The sequence below is a fragment of the Neodiprion lecontei genome, chromosome 5, assembly GCF_021901455.1.
Source record: "Neodiprion lecontei isolate iyNeoLeco1 chromosome 5, iyNeoLeco1.1, whole genome shotgun sequence".
NCBI lineage: Eukaryota > Metazoa > Arthropoda > Insecta > Hymenoptera > Diprionidae > Neodiprion > Neodiprion lecontei.
Window position 1 is genome coordinate 7805695 of NC_060264.1, and position 19763 is coordinate 7825457.

Consider the following 19763-nt stretch of genomic DNA (forward strand, 5'->3'; position numbering starts at 1 on the left):
GTTGGCACGCGAGCCAGGCCCACGTGGAGTGCAGGACCCGCTTTTATGCTGTTTAGGATAAATGCGTGTTTTCCCACAATCTGCAGCAGCCCCGTGGCGCCGTGGTCAAAGTAAAACGCAAACTTTCCTCCCTCTTTTTGCAGATAGCGTCAAAAGTCGTGCGAGCGAGTTTCGCCCGCCCCGCCGGGGTGAATTTCTCGTCCTTCGGTATTCATGCGTGCGTGTCATTTCTGCCTGTATGTCAAACGCTTAATCGCTTCCTCGATCCTGGTTTTACCCCGGATTTTTTTTCGCCTTCCAGTTCCTTGATAAGCGAAACGAAGTAGGTATCCGCTAATTTTAAGAGCAGCCTGGTTGTTCGAGCTTTTCGTTTCAGTTCGAGTCTCTGCAGGCATCCGTCGGTCTGACGAGTTATTTGAAACAACTAAAGAGAACGAGTGGAAATCTAGTAAAAATAAAAATTTCAAAGCGTCGCAACAACGTTTCGTTTCTTTTGTGTCAAAATCGTGCTTATTACTAGCCAATTTTTTTCTATCACATGGCTCACTTTCTTTGCGAATGCGATTATTTGTCACAATGTTACGGTGATTTCAGACTCCAGAGATAGGAACGATTCACTTGAAGTGATCCGAAACAAGCTTGAGGTTTGATTAACCGAGATTGCTGCAGACGCTTTGCGCTTTGATGAAAAACGGTATACCTAACAATGTATTAATTGCTCTTTGATGAAAATGGTATAGCTAACAATGCAGTAATTGCTCGAAAAACGATAATTATAGAGTCCCTTTGGTTACCGTCATTCGTCTGTCTCAAATTACACGCCACTCGATCGGGGAGGATATATTTTTTCAACGAAATACAATCTGTTCGACTTCGACAACGACAATTTTCGTACCTTTTTTTCTTACGTACCTGGAATCACAAGAAATCGGAGACTATTTTTCCAGACTGTACAGATCCTCGAAGTGACCCGAAAGATCAAAGGACGGCGAAGGGAGTAAAGAATGTGAGGGAACAATTGCAAAACCTCGAGTTGAAGGTACGAGGCGAGAGCGTTGGCAAATTGAAAGGGAGAAATTTGACGTGTATAGATTTTCCCCCGCGTAGTTATACATCGGGAAAATTCCAAGAATTCTCGTTTGGCAGCAGGACCAGCAATATATGGAATATTTATGCTCGCCAGAAATACGACTCAGAAGATCCTCCAGCCCAGCAATGGCGCCCAATGAAATCCCGTCCGTCCGAAATGGCAGACCTTGGTTAAGTTATTTAAAAGGGGAAATAAAAACCCCAATAAATAATATAACACCTGCGAAATAACCGAACGTATGCATGGCCTATAACCTTTTACACGTATTACAAACGCAATCGAACCGGAAATGGAAAAAACTGAGGTGAAAAGTCAGAGGAGGGTGAGAAAAAATGGCTTGTTGTAACAAAGTCCACCCCGCTTAGGCACGAAACGTCAAAGGCTTGTCGAACGGGGTTAAAAGCGTGAACTCTGGTCTATAAGTTCAGGTGATCTACCGCCTAAGAATTCTTACGAACGACGCTTTATGGTAGCGCAAAGTTTATACGCGTATATTATACGCTGCACGACAATGTAATACACGCATTTAATATAATACCATCCATATCCACTCGCGTTGAAAATACCCCTTGGGAGATTCTTTTCTGTCTTATACCGGGCTATAAAATTTCTCCAAGGTTTATTATAATCGCGAACTTGCAGTAGAAAGCTGCAAGTGCAAGTGCACCGATCGAATAAAGCTGCAAGATTACAGAGCAATCGCGTTGATGGAATATGTAAATGCGTACGAGTCGATTTTGATTGAATATTATTTATTTCTTTTTTTTTTTTCTTTTCTTTTCTTTCGTTCGATTTTGTTTTCCGTTTTTTCTCTCTTTTCCATTCGTTTTTCGCACCGCGACACGGATCGAGTATAGCGCGAGATTTTTCGTCGGAGCTTGCAAGCAGGACGAGCACTCTAAACTCGAAATCATCGAATAACTTGCCGCTGCCCAACTTCGCGGTATGACGTGAGAAAAGTTGCCGTGCTGTGCGGATGCTGCCTGAAACATGGGGTGATTTTTTTGTATTACATACCGCAGATGAGACCCGAGCGAAAATACGTGTAAAAAATTAGCTGCCTTGAACATTGAGCATTTTCTCTCACCGGCTTTAGCAGCTTGTGTTATAACTAAGAAATTAACCCAGAAATATTGCCTTCGGGTGTTTGAATTAAGGGCGTTGAAATTTTGTGTAACTTGTTACGAAATTCAACGACTGATTTGTCGAACTTGATAAGATAAATATCATTTATACATTTTAGTAGAGTTCTTCGCAGCTAATTCTTCCGTCCGTAAAGTTCTCATTGTAATTTTGAACCCTGAAACGGCTACTTTGAACGGATAATTCTTCGCGTATGATCAGGACTCTGAGTGTTTTTTTTTTTTTTTTTTAAATTTTTTTTTTGTTTTCTTTCCACTTCGACCAATACGCGATACAATAAAATAACCCCGCGTTTTGGGGATGCATCGGAATTCAATTTTCCTAGCGTTAGGTTGGAAAGCAAATGGAAAGAGGGAGAGTAAGGGGTTGAAAAAAACCAAACGCTACACCGGGGGAATTTATGCCCCACGTTGTGATTGCGTTGACGAAGAAATTTACGCACGGTAAATTTCCCCCTCGTGATAATTTCGACTAAATTTTTGCACAGATACAATTCTACGGCAGCGGGTTTCTGTCGCGGGTCAACGGCTGAAACATGATCGGCTCGCCGCGCGGCTCAGTGAATTAAAAATTCCAAATTCGTTCGAATAACCACGGTGAATGTGAAAGAGCGTTCAATTACGATCTGCAACGAGTCAAAAGTGAAATATTCCAACGAAAAGGTCTTTTGAGATGTATATACTTTGACATATTTATTGTGGCAATGGATATTTAATTCGGTAACTGACCTTAATAACCCATGTAAAATAACCTGTACGAAGGTAAACCAAGACGAAAAGAAGCCAAAGAAGAATAACGCAAACGAAATTAACCCGAGAGGAATGTGAGCGGAATGAAAATAACCCGGTACAAAAATAATCGAATGAAAAATAACCCAAAACGAGAATAAGCCAAGTAGAAATCACGTAAAACAGAAATAACTCGAGTTAAAAATAACCCAAAACGAGTATAAACCAAACAAAAATAATCCTAAACAAAACTAACTCGAGTCAAAACTAACCCAAAACGAAAATAAGTCAAGCAGAAATAACGTGAAACAAAAATAACTCGAGTTAAGAATAACCCAAAACGAAAATAAGCCGAGCAAAAAATAATTCGAGTCAAAAATATCCCAAGATGAATAATAAACTAAGCAAAAATAGGCCAAAAAAAACTAACCCAAGTCTAAAATAATCCAAATAAAAATAATAAATATAAAAGTAACTCACGAAAAGAAATTGACAAAAAATGAAATGAAATTAAATTAATTTTTGTCACGTGTCAATTTTGTATTTATTATTTTCGAGGCATTTTGGTCCTAGTACCCTCAACTTTTCTCCGACCATCACCCATCGAATGCAAAAACGTACCAGCTTTGCCGAGACGCTAACCCATCCTGGCCGAATTCGAATGAAAGAATAAATTATACCTCGGAAGCCCGCGGAGCGCGAATGATGTCCTCGTAGGTACAAACCAACCTTTCATTTGAATAATCTAATATAACACGGCTTCGAGTCAGGACACCCTTTAAATACGTATAGAGGGCTGTGCACGTACCCATACATAAATATACACGTCGCGTGTACGCTGGAGGATTGTTAAAACGTAACGGGGCTGCGGCTGCCGTGCCTGCGGAATATAACGGGTAGCCGAATAATCGTCGACGACGTATTTTTTTTTCTTTTTTTTTTTTTTTTTACATATATTTTTTTTCTTCAACGATTTGACAGACCTGTCGGCGCATCGAGAAAAGCATGACGTGGGAGAGCATTAGAAAATACTTTCCTTTACTCCGTCGGCCATGACGTGGTTTTTTTACTGACGTTGCCGACCAGCGTGGACGATTTCGTCTTGGACCTTTTTCCCCCACTTGGAGCTTTTTCGAAATTTCCAATACGTTTAGGTAATCAGTTTCAGGTACCTACCTACTTGACGTTCCAATAGTTTGTATTAAGAAATTTTCGACTGGTTAATTAGCAGAAATTGTTGAACAATGAGAAATCAATTCCTGAGACACTGATGAGTGAGAAAGTCAGGGTACACGATATCGGCTGTTTGTGTTAAATGTGATTGTCGGCTTTCTATCTATTTGATGATATTTTCAGCGAGACGATGCCGACACAAAATATATGGCATTCTGTTGTTACGTCGTACGGAGTGATTTGTATAATTTAATCGTTTCGGGCGTTTATGCTGCTTCGTAAATGTTCGAAGAATGCGGTGAAAACGATTTCGCAACCCAAACTGTAGTCGACTGATAATAGGATATTTATTTCAACGTACGAAAAGAGCATTTTGAAACCGGAGAAACGATTGATGGAGAAAAAGCCGCTGAGAAACATCAACTCGCAAAATTTCCTGCCCTTTTATAACATCCGATTTGTTAGTATATTGAATATTCTAGGTATACGAAAAGGCTAATCGTAAATTATACCAATTTGCCAGATTTTTAACAAACTTGAGGTAAGCGGAATAAATTTGACACGTTTTTTGGATGCGATATTTTTTTCCGCAAACACGCATTACATACACTAAAAACTATGTATTTGCGTTTAGTAACGATGTCTTGTTGAAATAGCGTCACGCGCATGTTTGAACATGCATCATGCAATTCGTCGAGAATAAAATTCTTCGTTTTAAATTTTTGAAAAATGAAATATTACGTAAATTAAAAAAATCCATGACAAGGTCTAGATCATCGCATTGAGTATATATGTACAAACTTATAGGTTGATCGGTCTATTAATGTTTATGACGTATAATTAGGCTCCGCGAAAAGTGTATTCAAAAATCTGCTAAAAAGTGGGAAAGGCTGCCACGTCGTCAATTTTAATTATTTTTCAATGCAATTTACATAATTTGTAGATAAAAGTGCGAACAGTTCCGACGTTGGCCTCTCTTGAAACGAGTATAAATTCACCCCTCGCTTTCTTGTCCTCGGTGTATAATGTAGCCTCTCGTATCAAAACGTATCAAAACAAAAGAATGGAAAGTAAAAAAAAAAAAAAAAAAAAAAAATGATCGGATACACACCGATAAAGGATTTATCAAATTTACCAATCATCGCGATTAAATATGACGAAATAATAGCCGTCTGATTGACCAAAAAATTGGTCAAAATTCGTTCGTCACATAGTTATATATATATATATATATACATATACATATATAATATATTCTATACTACGTAACGGAGACACCCGGTATGTTCGCGTACGTGGTACATATGTACTAAAGTACATACGTACAGGGGTAAAGTTACAGTAGCTTTTCTCGAATGACGGTGCCGTTACGCCGTCAAACAAACAAGAAGGGGTGGTGGTGCTCAGCGCGGAATGTACTTTGCATAGAAACTATTGAAACAAATTGTTACTTCGGAGAAACGATTGCGGAACGTTTACGCCGATCGATAAAATCACTCTCAAGCCTTCGCACACACTGCAGCAAAAGGCTCCTTGAGAGTCGGGGGTGTTTTACCCCTGAGTGATTCGGTATTCGCGTGCGAGTCGGGAGGTATACTTTTGACTGAAAGTGAGATACGAAGTCCAGCGAGCGATCCTCAGATAAACCCTTGCAATTTTCAATCGCTTGCGTTTTAAATAAAATATACTTCGGAGAGATGTCCCGCCATTGAAACCATTTTTTTTTGGAATTCATTTATACTATGTAATAAGCTGGTATGAAATTATAATGAAATGGTTGCGAGTATTTCTGAATTCTGAATTTGAAAAGATCCGGAAACGCTAAATTTCTAGTTTTTTTTTTTCTTTTTTTGTGGCGAAATTTATAGTAAAGAAATAAAAGTCCGAACGGTACGAAAACCGACAGGTCAAAGTTCCGAAAGTGCGAGAATAGAGAAAGTTTGTAAATCTGAAAAATTGTAATCCGTATGACCGATGAATTTGTGGCTTCGTGAAATTTCATCACTTTGATTTTTCTTTGTTAAGAATCCTGGTAACTCTGATTTTCGCTATTTCCGATTTTTTTACACCCACACGTTTCGCAAACTACGCTGTCTGAGTATATTTTAATTTACGGAATTTTACTCAATCGAGACTTTAATTATTCAGAACTTTGCTCCGTCGTAACTTGAATTCTCGGAATCTTGCGTTTCGGAACTTTGAGCCATCGGCTTTCCGACCGTTCGAAACTTTGCTGTATCTCCAAAGTTTGATCCCTTCGCTTCAAGTTTCGCGACCACATAATTCGGAACTCGCCGCTTTCGTAACGTTTTTCAAATCGTCAACTTCAACCCTTCCCCATTTTACTTAAATACCTACATCCCAGATTTTCCAGTAAAATTTCTCTCATTACACTGTCCACTTTACCACCCCTGTGATTTTCAATTGTTTCGAATTCACGCCATGTTAATTCGTGAATTATCGAAGCCCGAGCGGACGGTGATGACGGGGGTGAATGAATGCCGGGGTTACTTCGACGGACTTACTCCGTCCGATTTTACGGGGATGACCGTTAAAACGGCGAGTTCGCTCGCAGCGCAAAATCGTGTTAGCAATGCTGAATTACCCTTCTTCTTCCTTCTCGTTCAATAGAGACTTAAATGCAAGTTTCGAAGTAGCTCTAAAATAAGGGAACAAAACGAACCTGTGACGTCACCCCCCTTCAGCCCCGTAACCACGGGGCTCCATCGATCCGGTAACTTTGACATTGTACGAAGATATCCGAATGCCCATTGTGTTCGCAATCATGGATGTCTTCAAATTTTCACACCCCGACACTCTCCGTGTTTCCTCCTCCTCCTCCTCTCTATCCATCTCTCTCTCTATCCATCTCAATGGGGCTGAAATACCATTTTCCTGGTTAGGCAGCCTCAACGCGTGTCTGAAAATACCTTCAAATACAAAATGCGATTCGATATTATACAAGTTGTGTTATACCTATACACAAACGCATAATATAATATTTATAAAGGTTTTCGCTAAATAATATGCCGTTCCTCAACTTTTACACGGATATTTTTTTCACTCCTCCTCGATTTTCCAAACGGTACAAGTATCGAGTACAAATAACAAGAGGTAGAAAAAAAAAAAAAAAAAACGAAAAAAAGAAAAAAAAAAAAGAAAATACCAAACTTGAAACTTGACAAGTAACGAAAAATTCTCCGTTGATCTGAAAGACTGATTGTTGTGTCTGCCGTTACCAAACCGTGAATACAGATTTGGTTTGGTACTGCTTATTTTTTTTCTTTTTTTTCACTCCATTACTTTTGTTCACTATTTCTTTTTCCAACTGTTCGATCAAATTTCGATTCTCTTTCACAGAATAGTTTGTCGAGTTCTTTTGACACGTGAGAATTTACGCTGCGTTTCGAGGATTTTGACAAATCCAGTTATTCTGGTCGTCAGATCGACGAGGTCAAACCTTTCTGATAGATCAAAGCCCTTGTCTATGCGCTATTTCAGTCTCCCACCCTTCCAGTTGGCTAAGGTTTCGACTACGATCAATCGATTTTTGATATTTTCGGAAATAAAAATTCAACATTTTTTATGTGGGACATTTCACAAAAAAACGACCAAGCCGAACCGATGGGATCGGGAATTTGAGTCATATATTTTTTTGCTCAAGAATGTATAATCATGAATATATAATAATAAATAAATATTCAATCTTAATAAAAAAAATGTGAAAAAAATTTTTTATATTTTCGTAGTAATGTTTTTTCAGATTTTTTTTTTCTGAAACATTGGGTAAAAAATTGTAAAACCGTTATTCCATGGTGTACGATGGCTTGAAATGTTCGTAATTTGACAAAGATTAATTTAAGATTTGATTTTTCCAAATAAAAAGTGGCGTATTTTCAGGAGGCGAAAAAATATTGATTATTTTCGTTTCTGCTGGTTTTTATGATACCGCATATTCATTTTCTCGAAACTACGTTGAAAAACAATACCTTTTTGTTCCTGACGTTTTTTTTTTTTTGTAATATCCAATTTTTCCATTAGAAACTCAGCTTTGAATGTGAAATTTTTCAAATTGACCGAGAGTGGTTCCGTCCAAACGAAAACGGCAGTTGAAAAATACCTTTAGGAGTACATTTCCAAACTCTGAACGTTTCAGAAAAAAAAAAAAATACATCACTTGGTCGTTTCATTGTGACAATGTAATAATAAAAAAAAAATCAGCGACAAAAACGTATCACATTTATTAATCCCGTCTACGCTAGCCGTGAAATGACGCGATTCGTTCGGATATGAAATTTTCCAGTGCAGTCCGTGTCGAGGAAAAATTACGTCGGTTAGGCAAGGCGAGGAGTGTTTTATTGAAATTCTGTCGCGGTTTCGGGGAGTTCGAGGGTGGGATGAAGGGACTTACACACGCACGCACACACACAACTTGCCTCTTATGGCGAGACCGAAGACTTTCGTCCTCGTGGGGTATAATATCGATGGGGGATCGGAGTTACTTAACCTAGCCAGTCTACAAGATACCCATTACCGCAGCCAATCTCCGGAAAATTCATTAAACATCTCTTTTACCGGGTCATTAAACTCCGGCCGACTTACTCTTTGCCGGTTTCTAATAAGCCCTGCACGACCTTATTGTTATCGAAAAACCCCGATATTTCACGCTCGAGTTATCAACTACCCGTCAAAGGCTTTCCCCCCACATCCCTATAAATTTGATTTTCTTAACGAAACGCGGCATTCGCGACCTTCGGACAATTATCATCGTCGCCTTCTGGATACAGTAATTTATATTTAGCTGTTCCAGCGTTTTCAGCTACGCATCGAGGAGGTAAGGTCTTGTGGTATCTCCTTTTTCTATTCGCGCAATTTACCAATTTAAATAAAACTTTCCTGTACTTTAAGAATGACGAAAAATAATCGATTATTTTCCAAACTCGATTAATCGACCGACTCGGATTATTTTTCCTGGCAATCTACTTTTTCGTTTCTTTCACTCCCGCGAACGACGCGATGTAATATCAATTTATGTCATCAGAGTGTCAATTATTATCGTTGTCTTGCTTACCGAGTAACTGTTTCATGTAACAAGTGAAAGATAAATGAATATTTTCACCTCAAAGTAAAAAGTATTTCGAATGAAACTTATAAGTCATGAAGAAACCTTTTGTTGAAATTTACGATATTCTGGTTTCATATGCACAGTTTTAAAAAAAAATACGAAATAATCGATCAATCGATTAAGTTTTACCGATCAGATTATTGTTCCGGACTCGATTAATCGAGGCATCGATTATTTATTAGATTAGTAGCGAATGTATTTCGGTGCAAAAATCTCCAATCATTAAAAAATTATGAGAAATCACGTTATAATTCGATTTTCGGAATGTCAAAAACAAATCCTCGGTATCACATGATGTCAATCATTTTATACCTGCGGTAGGATGATTCTGTACAAAATTAAATTTTTCATACCTCGTGAGTTGATAAAAAAAAAAAAAAAAACAACACAATTTGTCTATGTTTAAAGTATGCAATTAGATGTTTTACTGCCAAGTAATTTATCATTGTGAAAAATCTGTCTTTGTCACTTTCGTCGACAAGAACGTCCGTTACTCCTTAATTCCGACAAATTTTCGAACCGTTAAATTTGAGCCGCAGTGAGTAACGAAAATTTCACAGCCGCAATGACGGTGTTTTTTTTTAATAACTACGGGAGAAAATTTGAAACAAATTTACCCCGCTCTCACTCGCTCGCCAAATGATTCGTAAAATGAAAATGCGATTTCGGGAAACGAGTCGAATAAAAAAAAAAAACCGTTGAAGTTGCGGCAAGGGGAGGGGGGAGGGCGGGAAGAAAAAAAAGAAAAAAACAAAAAAAAAAACAACAACAAACTGGGTCGAAACTCACTGTATCAGGGGGAGAAGACGAGGAGAAATTGATAAACTTTGATCTAACGGTGCGTGCACGGAGTACAAGGCCTGTGTCACACATACAATGTCAAACTGACAGCTTTGATGTTAAATGAGGCCGAAAAACAAAAAAGAGAATCCGAACGAAGCTCGCGCAGTTAAGCGACACTCGTAGGTACGTAGAACGAGTCGACAGAATACATCTCGTTATTTGGCTGACATATGCACGCCGGAAATTCGTGCGTGTGATTTTTGTCGTACACACACACATACACACGCGCGCGCAAGCTTTGAATAATAATTTTGACAAGTGGCGGTATCGTGTTTTTCCGCAATTAAAAAAAAAAAAAAAAAATTTTTTCACTTCTTTTATTTTCTCTCCTCGCTTCCCCTCCTCTCCTTCGATTCCGCCTCAACTTTTATCCAATTTGATTCGTTAATCCGGGCACGATATGGTGATTCCGTTGGAGTTCACCTCCCCTTGAACCCGTGTATGAAAAAAAAAAAAATATACCGGTTAATTTTAAACGCGGGTATTTCTGACGCTCGAACGCGTTATCGGAATGTTTTTATATCGACGATTTTTCACTCTTGTCAATTATTTCCCGGTATAAAACGTCAGGATTGTCTTTCTCTGCTTCTTCCACGGTTGGCCTAGGTAATAGGATTGAAATTTGACGTGTAGGTTGGATTTAATTTTTAATTGCAAAAGTGGTGACTTGGGAAAGAGCCTTCGACGAGTCGTGAACACGTTTCGGCCGTCACGTAACTAGCTCTACTAGCTGGTTGTAATTTTCCATAATTTAATAAAGCCCGACATTTTCCGAGGATCCAAGGGGCTCTTTGAAGCCACACATCAAGGGAAAATTTTTCTATATCCTTCTACACAGAGGCTAAAACGTGTTTCTGTGCGAGGGGCGAAAAATTTGCGATACCGTATTGCGTATTTTCGAAAAAAAAAAAAAAATAAAAAATAAAAAACAATACTACCTCTGTTCGCATGGAAAAAAATTTAATGTAGATTTCACATCTGTGTGGTGACAATATGGACGGTAATTTTTTAGAGTCAAATCTACATCAATTATGGTAAATTTATCTAAGCATATTGTAAATCTTGGCACGATTGCTGTAGATTTAACTTCGAAAAAATTCTGTCCATATATTCACCACAGAAGATGTAAGATCTACAGTATTTTTCTTTCCGTGGCAGTGACTTTCGACAATGCGACTGCAAGACGGGATTCGATGCACAAAAACGCGGAGAAATTCCAAAGATACCTGCTGAAAATGATGACATGTTAAATTAGATAATGTTATGACTGAAATTCATGTGTAATTTATAAAATGATTTATTTTTTAGATTCTGCAAAGTATATAAAAAAATCACACAATAAATTACAAAGGCACAAATCGTTAGATACACTAGATCAATAATCGTATATCGATGTATATCCCATGATTCACACTTTTGTCATTAATTATATGATTTTTTATGTATTTTATCAAATTCACAAGATAAATCGCGTAATAAATGATTGTAATGAACTTTTGAGTGAACGATCACGTATATTCTCCCAGAGACGCTAGAAACGAAGCTTGTCAACGGAGCCGGAAAAATTTCTTCGACTAATTTAAGCAAACTTTGCCGCAGCTCAAGCTGGTGTAAAATTTTTTCCTTCTTCCCATTGTATTTGCTTCCCCCAAGTGAAGCACTTATTATATCCCCGTGGCTTAAAATCGCCACCTAACGTTAGGGAGCGTTAATTTTGGGGTTTTCAGCTACAGTCACAAAGCCACTCCAACCTTATAAGGTAATTCAGTCTTGAATCTTCCCAATGTAATCTAACCTAAGCTCAGCATTGTTAATTCTCTTGAGGAAAACCGCGCGGCTCTCTTCTCGTCGCTTCGCTCCTGAGTAAATATTTCTTTCCCGCATATAGATGTATAATATTGAGATGCATGTAAGATTTTACATAATCTCGCCTCGGTGGTAAGAAAATTCTACGAATAAACATATATACCGGGAGAATCTGTTGAAACTTGAAAATCAACCGCGCATGCGCCAAATAATTAAATCTCATTGGTCGGCGAAATCTTCCCGCAGCGATATTCTCGTCTGCGATGCAGGCGAGCCAACTTACAAAAAATGTGTACGTTTGAATTTTCAAAGAGCATGAACATTGAATTCCGACCGTTTTTTGAAGAATCAAATTTCCAACCCAATAACAAATGCTTCCCAAACCTTTCCGAGTCACCGCCTCAATTATTTGAGATTCTAGCCTCGAAAATCCTCGGATCAACTACATCACCGATAGATACAGTTTGACAGCTGAAACTCGGGATGGCCAGCCTGCGCGAACAGCCGATAAAACTCGCGCATGCGCGGTTGATTTTCAAGTTTCAAGAGATTGTCCCAGAATATATGTGTAAGGTTGCTCGTGGGCAAAAAATTCTTCACGTCTTTCTTGGCACGTCTCTGCTTCCATTTAGAGGTAGACTTTGTACCCCGTATCCAGACTTATCGCATATAATATATATATATAATACCTAGGGTGGTGCTGGGGCAGCTTAAGTTTGCGTCAAGGGGCTTGCTCATGATTTACCCCGTCTACTTTTCGTCCTATTTTATATTGTACGCAAAATTTATCCTTTTTCAATAGACTTTGGGTATACATGATCTGGGCTAATTGCGGATCAGCAACGATTCGGCGTACAGAAACGTAAGCATGGATTAAGGATGAATCGGCCGGACTGTCTGAATAAAAAGTTAGATGAGAGAAAAAAAATCGTCAATATTGAGGAGGGTGATAAAAAATTCCACAGAGAAATGCAATGAAATACAGTTTCATGTCGTTTTTTTTTAATTTTTTTGGTTTCAGGTACTTGCAGCCGTTTTCAATTCTGCTCCTTAATTGTCCCGCAATATTATTTGCACCAATGGTGGTGAAATTCGTGGTCTTTAACACCGAAAACAATTCATGCATACATTTGGAACAAAGTCAAGCAAGCTCTTTCAACATACTAGCATAATCTAAGTCTCATAGGGAAGAGTTTTGAATGATGCCTTTTTTTAGTAATTTCATGAACAAGAATATCATTTTCTTGAGAATTTCACATTTGGAAAAAAGGTTATTGCAACAAGAATGTTCAAATAAGTAAATCCTGGTATTTTGAACCAATTCGTATGTTTCGTGCTCTTACTTTGTTCACCACAGAGATATTCAGAGATCATTCTAGTCAGGTTCAGCAAACTCAATCTTGAGCAGTGATGGTTAAAAAAATTACTATGCAAGGTTCCAATAAGGAAGATCATCTCACGCTAGTTCCATACAGAAAATCAGACTAAGACGAAGGCCGTATTTCTTTTTTTTTATCTCATTTTTTTTTATCTCTTTGTTCGTAAATTTGTCGCAAAAATATTTTCCCTCGTAATATTCTCGCAGTCCGAACAGTGTTTCATACATTTTCTTATGAAAATCATTTCACGTGGCTTATTCAGCGAGAAAATAATTCGACGGTACATCATAAGGAATAAGAGACAAGAAAAAAAGAACAATAAAACTCAATGTGAAATTTCTTCAGGCGTTAGCTTTCAACACTAAGTGATGCAAACAGGGACGAAACCCAAGCAGCACATAATTCCGGTTTAAATCAGTTTCCGTAAAGGCAACGGGCGAGAGATCGGATCGAAACGAAGTTTAATTTCGGTCCGTGGGGGAAAGTCCCTCAGCCTGCAGCGGAAGGTGCAGGGGATGATTTCGAAGGACGAGTTAATTTCGGGTAATGTACGGCACTCGGAGATTTTACGGAGATTAGGAGAGAGCCGAGCTCGAGCCACATTTGCCTTATCGAGATCAGAGATGACCCGGAATCAATGACCGAGCCGTTCCACCGCGAAGGGGCCGCAGGATCGATTTTCCGCACGGACATCGCCGCTCGCCCAAGGACCGGAAGTGGCTTCGCCCCTTCTAAAGCGGAAGCTTCGCACTATTGGCGAAAAAACGTTCGACGTGCTACCTGGAGGGATTTTATTCCCCGAAGATTTCGTCCGAGTCCGACGAACAGCTTCGACTTTCAAGTGTTTCCGTCGTCTCCGGGGTACGGAAGAGGAAAAAGGTCAGTCTCCATTTTCAGCTGCATCCTTTTACGGGTAGTCGGAGGTCCCGAATTTCCGATTGCCTCTGAAAGGAGTCGGTTTCCGATGATTTTTGCCCAGTCGGCACCGAGTGATCGTCTCGAATATCAGGGGACTAGAGGCAACGCCGATCAAGTATGCATGTATGGTTCTGGATACAGATTCCTTTACCGACATCTTACCGACACTTTTAGAACGTTCGAGGGTGGGGATGTCCTCATTCTGGCTGACTTTATTGATCGTTGGATCGTTCGGTTGTCCGACGTTACCGATCAATGGTAAAGATCCCGCAACATCGCGCTCTACCTTACCATAGGTTTTCTCGTCATCGATAACGTCGGACAACTGATCGATGAAGTTAACCATATCGGGGATACCTCCCACCGTAGAACGTCATAGAACTGTCGGTAAGATGTCGGTAAAGGGATCTGTATTTAGAACCGGTTATTTATACCTACCACGGCGTGTTTTTCGCATGATATTTGCTTTTGTTCTATTGAAATTTCCGTGGCATGTATTAAAGAGGAAAAAAGCACCCCTTTGCCATCGTCACCGCTGCGGATCAAACGATCTGAGGGATTACCAAACTCGGTCGATGAGTTGCGTAATGTAATCTCCCCGCACCAAAATAATAGTAATAATAATCACAACAGCAATTAGTCAGTGTACTGTTTTTGCCATCGGCGAAATTTGATCCAACCGAGCTTAGCTTATCGAGCGGAACAGTCAGAGTCAGGGCTAATTCGATTATTGAAAGTTTACATCGTCCAATAAGGAATTAACATTCTCCATCCATTACGTCCAGCGTCACGAGGTTGAAGGGTAGATTAAATTCTGGAACAGGAAGAGGTGTATTTTTCTTTCGTTGTGTGCTATTGACGATTGACTTTCGTTCGATTTGAACCCCCATTCTACATTATACAAAATATTCATAATACACCTCGGTTATTTATTCATTATTCGTTGATTTGAATGCGCGAGTAATGCCGTTTGCTGTCGGTAGGTATTATACAGCTATGCACGAGTATTAAATTATGAAAAACTGCGCGAGGTGGCAGTTTGTACAATGTTTATGGCACAAAATCACGAAGGTGGTAAATTTGCTACTTTAAATCGCATATCCTTGAATTTATCATCTCCGATTGAAATAATCGACCGCAAATTATTTGCATCACTTGGTTTTAACATTACATCAACATTATACGTTGAAATTAAATTGTGTAATTTAAGCTGTTTTTTTTATAAAGAATCTGAGAAACGTCATTTCAAAAACGAGTCGTCAGATAATAATCCACTAACAACAGCTGTAACATAAGGCAAAGTAACATTAAACGCTTCAAACTCTTTTATAACTTATCATGGTCTATCAAAAAGTTATTTAGACTTGGATGTGTACTAGTACTATAATAACAATGTAAAATGTAAGAACTCAGTCTAACTATCTATTTTATAAGTGAAAATGTTAATGCTGAGTTTCGTAGAACTTTAAGAATTGAGTTAAGTTGAAGTTTAATAAATTTTTTGTTTCATATTCACGCAATTGTTATTTCAAAAAATCGATGACTGCAGATGATTGGTCATTTTGGGAACATTAATATCATTTCGTGAATGTCTGATCCTATACGGGAATACTACCAAAACGAGTTAATGATTGTAAATAATAGATTTTCTTACCAAACATGTTTAAAAATTACAATTGTATGGTTATTTCATTGTACTTAAAAGTAAATAACTGTTAAAGGTATATAATTTTATTTTAAAATCAATTGTTGTTATGGAAATCTGTAACCTTATACTACACATTACTATTCTTTGTTTTAGAGTTTAAATGTACTCAATAATTGACACGTTTTATATTTTCAAACATTTAAGACATACCTCTGATACACGTTTATTATAACTTAAAAAAAACCATATTGCGTATTAAAAAACTGGTTATTACTTTTTTTTAACGTCCTGTTAATTGACACAATTTCATATTCCAAGCACGTTCCTTTGAAATATTTATAAAAGACCCATCAATCAATGATACGAGCCAACTTTCAAGAAGATAACTTTAAAAATATTCTCATCCAAATTCCAAGTCGGAATTCGCAACCTTCGGGACTTTGTGCCTTACATACGCGTATAATATGCAAGTTTTGAAAAAGGATTTGACCAACAGATAATTCGTCATGACGTGGTCTGCAGCCTCGGTTGAAAAAATTTGTCGACATCAATTTTTCAATCAAACATAGAATCCAATATTGCATTTTATGCACACACATGGTGATAAAAAATAATCACACACATGCACGGGTACGATAATACGTGAGCGTACTTCCAAAACTCGTTCGACAAAATATGAACGTGTATCAAATATGTTATATATCGTCTATAGATACAACGGTGGAGGGAATCGCGAACATAGATAAAATAAATATCATCCCGCGTTGCACAATCGACGTAGTTTCCGAAACGCGTTTACTGTTATTTTTAATATTATTATTATCGTCATTATTATATTTGCATAAGGCGTAACCAGATTATTTTTGACGGTTGCGTAAATCTGGCATCGCCAGAGATTATCCGCAACGTGTTGCGTCACGTAACACAATATAATAACAACAGAATTCAAAACGAGACGAACGCCGACGTTTCATTTGTCGCAAGTTTCTAAAAATTCTTTTTCTCTCCCTCCTCGTCTTTCGCCAACTCAAAATGTTCGTGGCTCAGCCAGAACGAAATCGAATAACGTACCGTTTGAACGCTACGCGAGAATTCATTTTAATCATTCTTTTTCGGAGCGGTGGACAGTCAGAGAGAAAAAGGAGTTCGACGAAAAGAAAGAGAGAGAGAGAGAGAGAGAGAGAGAGAGAGAGAGAGAAGGAAATTGGACAAAAGGAAATTAAACCAAACACGGTAGACACGAGGAAAAGAAAAATATTAAAAAGAAAGAGGAAAGAACGGTAATAATAAAATTGGGGGAGGGAGGTTGCGGGGAATGAACCGGCGAGTGAAACGTCCTGAGAGTGAGAGAAAAAATACACATCATCCTTCTGCGACTCCGAAGCCGGTCGCGGGTTTCACTGGCATAAAGCTCTAGAGTCCGTGCTGCAGGGATGAATCGAGGCCGTGAGAGGCCAGCTAATGTAAAATTGTCACGCCCTTGACTATGGGCTGTTGGAAGGGTTTATTTCTCCGGTCTCTTCGCTGGAATGGAGCGGGTGTATAAAAGCGTCGAGTGAATTGCGGTTATCTATGAATTCACAAGACATGGTCGAGGGTTCTTTTGAATCGCGAGGCGTGGACGGAACACTAAGCGAAGATTTTTAGGGGGCGCAAAAGCGCATCGATCATGCCTTCCCTGTGTGTAGAACGAAACCGCAGCCTCAATATGACGGACTCGCTTTTTCGGGATAGCTTGCAGCAACTCCGACCCGATTCCCCGCTGGCGCGACTGAAACGGGTGAGTGGCCCGAACGCCGTGAGAAGCTCCCTCTCGAGGAGTGGAAAGAGAGAGGACAAATATTACTTGGCCATAGTCACTTCAAAAAGAACTTGAGAGCATTATACTTAAGCCACTTTAACTCCAAGGGCTGCCAGTAGACCTGCGAACCAACAAATTAAGGATTCTTCCCGGAAATTCTTACAGCTTTGCGAGCTACTCACGTAGGAAAATTTTATTTTTTTTATACTCGGAGTTTTCGGTGAAACTCGACGGTCAACACAGGTAGACAGGTTATCAAAGCTACATTATGTATTGATATGTATTCAAAATGTAGCAGGCAGTTAACCGGAGCTACATTTTTTATCGATAGGTACGTGTATGTTGAAAATGTAGCAGACAGGTATCCGAAGCTACATTTTGTACGGCCAAATATTGAAAATGTAACAGACATGTTGAAAATGTAGCAAACAGGCAATCGAAACTACATTTTGTATTGATACATATTAAAAATTTCACAGACAGGCAACTAAAGCTACACTTTGTATTGATACATATATGTTGAAAATGTAGCACACAGGTGACCAAAGCTACATTTTGTACGGCCAAATATTGAAAATGTAACACACATGTTGAAAATGTAGCAAAGAGGCAACCTAAACTACATTTTTTATTGATACATATTAAAAATTTACCAGACAGGTAACTAAAGCTGAATATTTTGCACAGTTATATATTCAAAATGTAGTGGATAGCTGGTAACCGAAGCTACGTTTTGTAATGTGACATATTCGTAATGTAGCAGAAAATCAATTGTGGTTACGAATTACAGTGCAACACATTGAAATGTAGCGGACAAACTACCCGAGCTACATTTTACATTCGTACACATTCAAAATGTAACGCGGAAGAAACTGAAGCTACACTGTGTATTGATACGCATATGCAATGTATCAGACAGACGAAAATAAACTACTTTTATGTAATGAGGAATGTTCAAAATGTAGCTTCAGTTACCTTTCCACCGTATTATGAATACGACGTACTATAAAATGTAGCTTCGGTTGTCTGTACGACGTAATTATTCTCAATGCGTCACACTGGAAAATGTAGCTTCGGTTTCCTGTTTTGCGCTGTCGAGCGACAAGTTTCACTGAAAATTCCCGGGAACAAAGGGAGAATTTTCTAATTTTGTTTGTTTTCTTTTTGTTGCGTCAAGTTTTTGAACAAGAAATGCACCGAATTTACATATTATTACCATTGGCCGACGAATGCAATTTGCAAATGTGACCTCGTGCACGTCGTGCGCGTGCTACAGATGCACACGTACCGCCGCATGCAATAATATGTGTGAGAAAAGACGCAGAATCAGTTTTTCCCCAGACGTTATCTGCCGGCAAGTTTTTATTTACTACCTCATTCTCTTTTCTTCTATTTCTCTATCCGTCCGCCTTCACTGTACGCGTATATATGTAAAAATATATATATGTAAGGCATTCCACGTCAAATCAACGGTCATCGATCTGACTTCCTGGGATTCCGATGTCCAATGGATTTTTTGATTCGTTTCGGTAAAAAATAATACCTGTAATTTCTGGAAATTATTTCGCCATTTTGTAAAAGTAAGGCGAACCGAAATATCCTTGACACGAGGATGGACATTTTTAAAATCGATGAAACTTTTTTTGTAAAATCAGGAACGCGAAAATATATCTTTTCGCCATGATTCGAAAATCGGATGAAAATTTCGAATACTTTTTGGAATGTATTTATGATAATGGTTTCTTGCTGCACAAAATAAAATAAAAAGAAACTTCGGCTTGGTGAAATTTGATTTTCTCTTTGATTCAAGTGTAAACCGAACAAGAAAATGCTTAAATCGTAAAAAAAAATCGTTTTCTTCGTTGTACTTTTCACAACAAGAAAACATCAATAAAAATAAATTCCAAGAAAATTGTTTGTTTGTTTTTTTATTTATTCTTTATTCTTATTTATTTTTTGAATTTTCATCCTATTTTCAAGTCCCTAATGTTACAAAAAAAAAAAAAAATCATCGAGTTTAAAAATGTCCGTCTTCGTGTCAAGGATATTTCGGGTCGCCATACTGATACAAAATAGTGAAAAAATTTGGAAAAATTGGAGGAATTATTT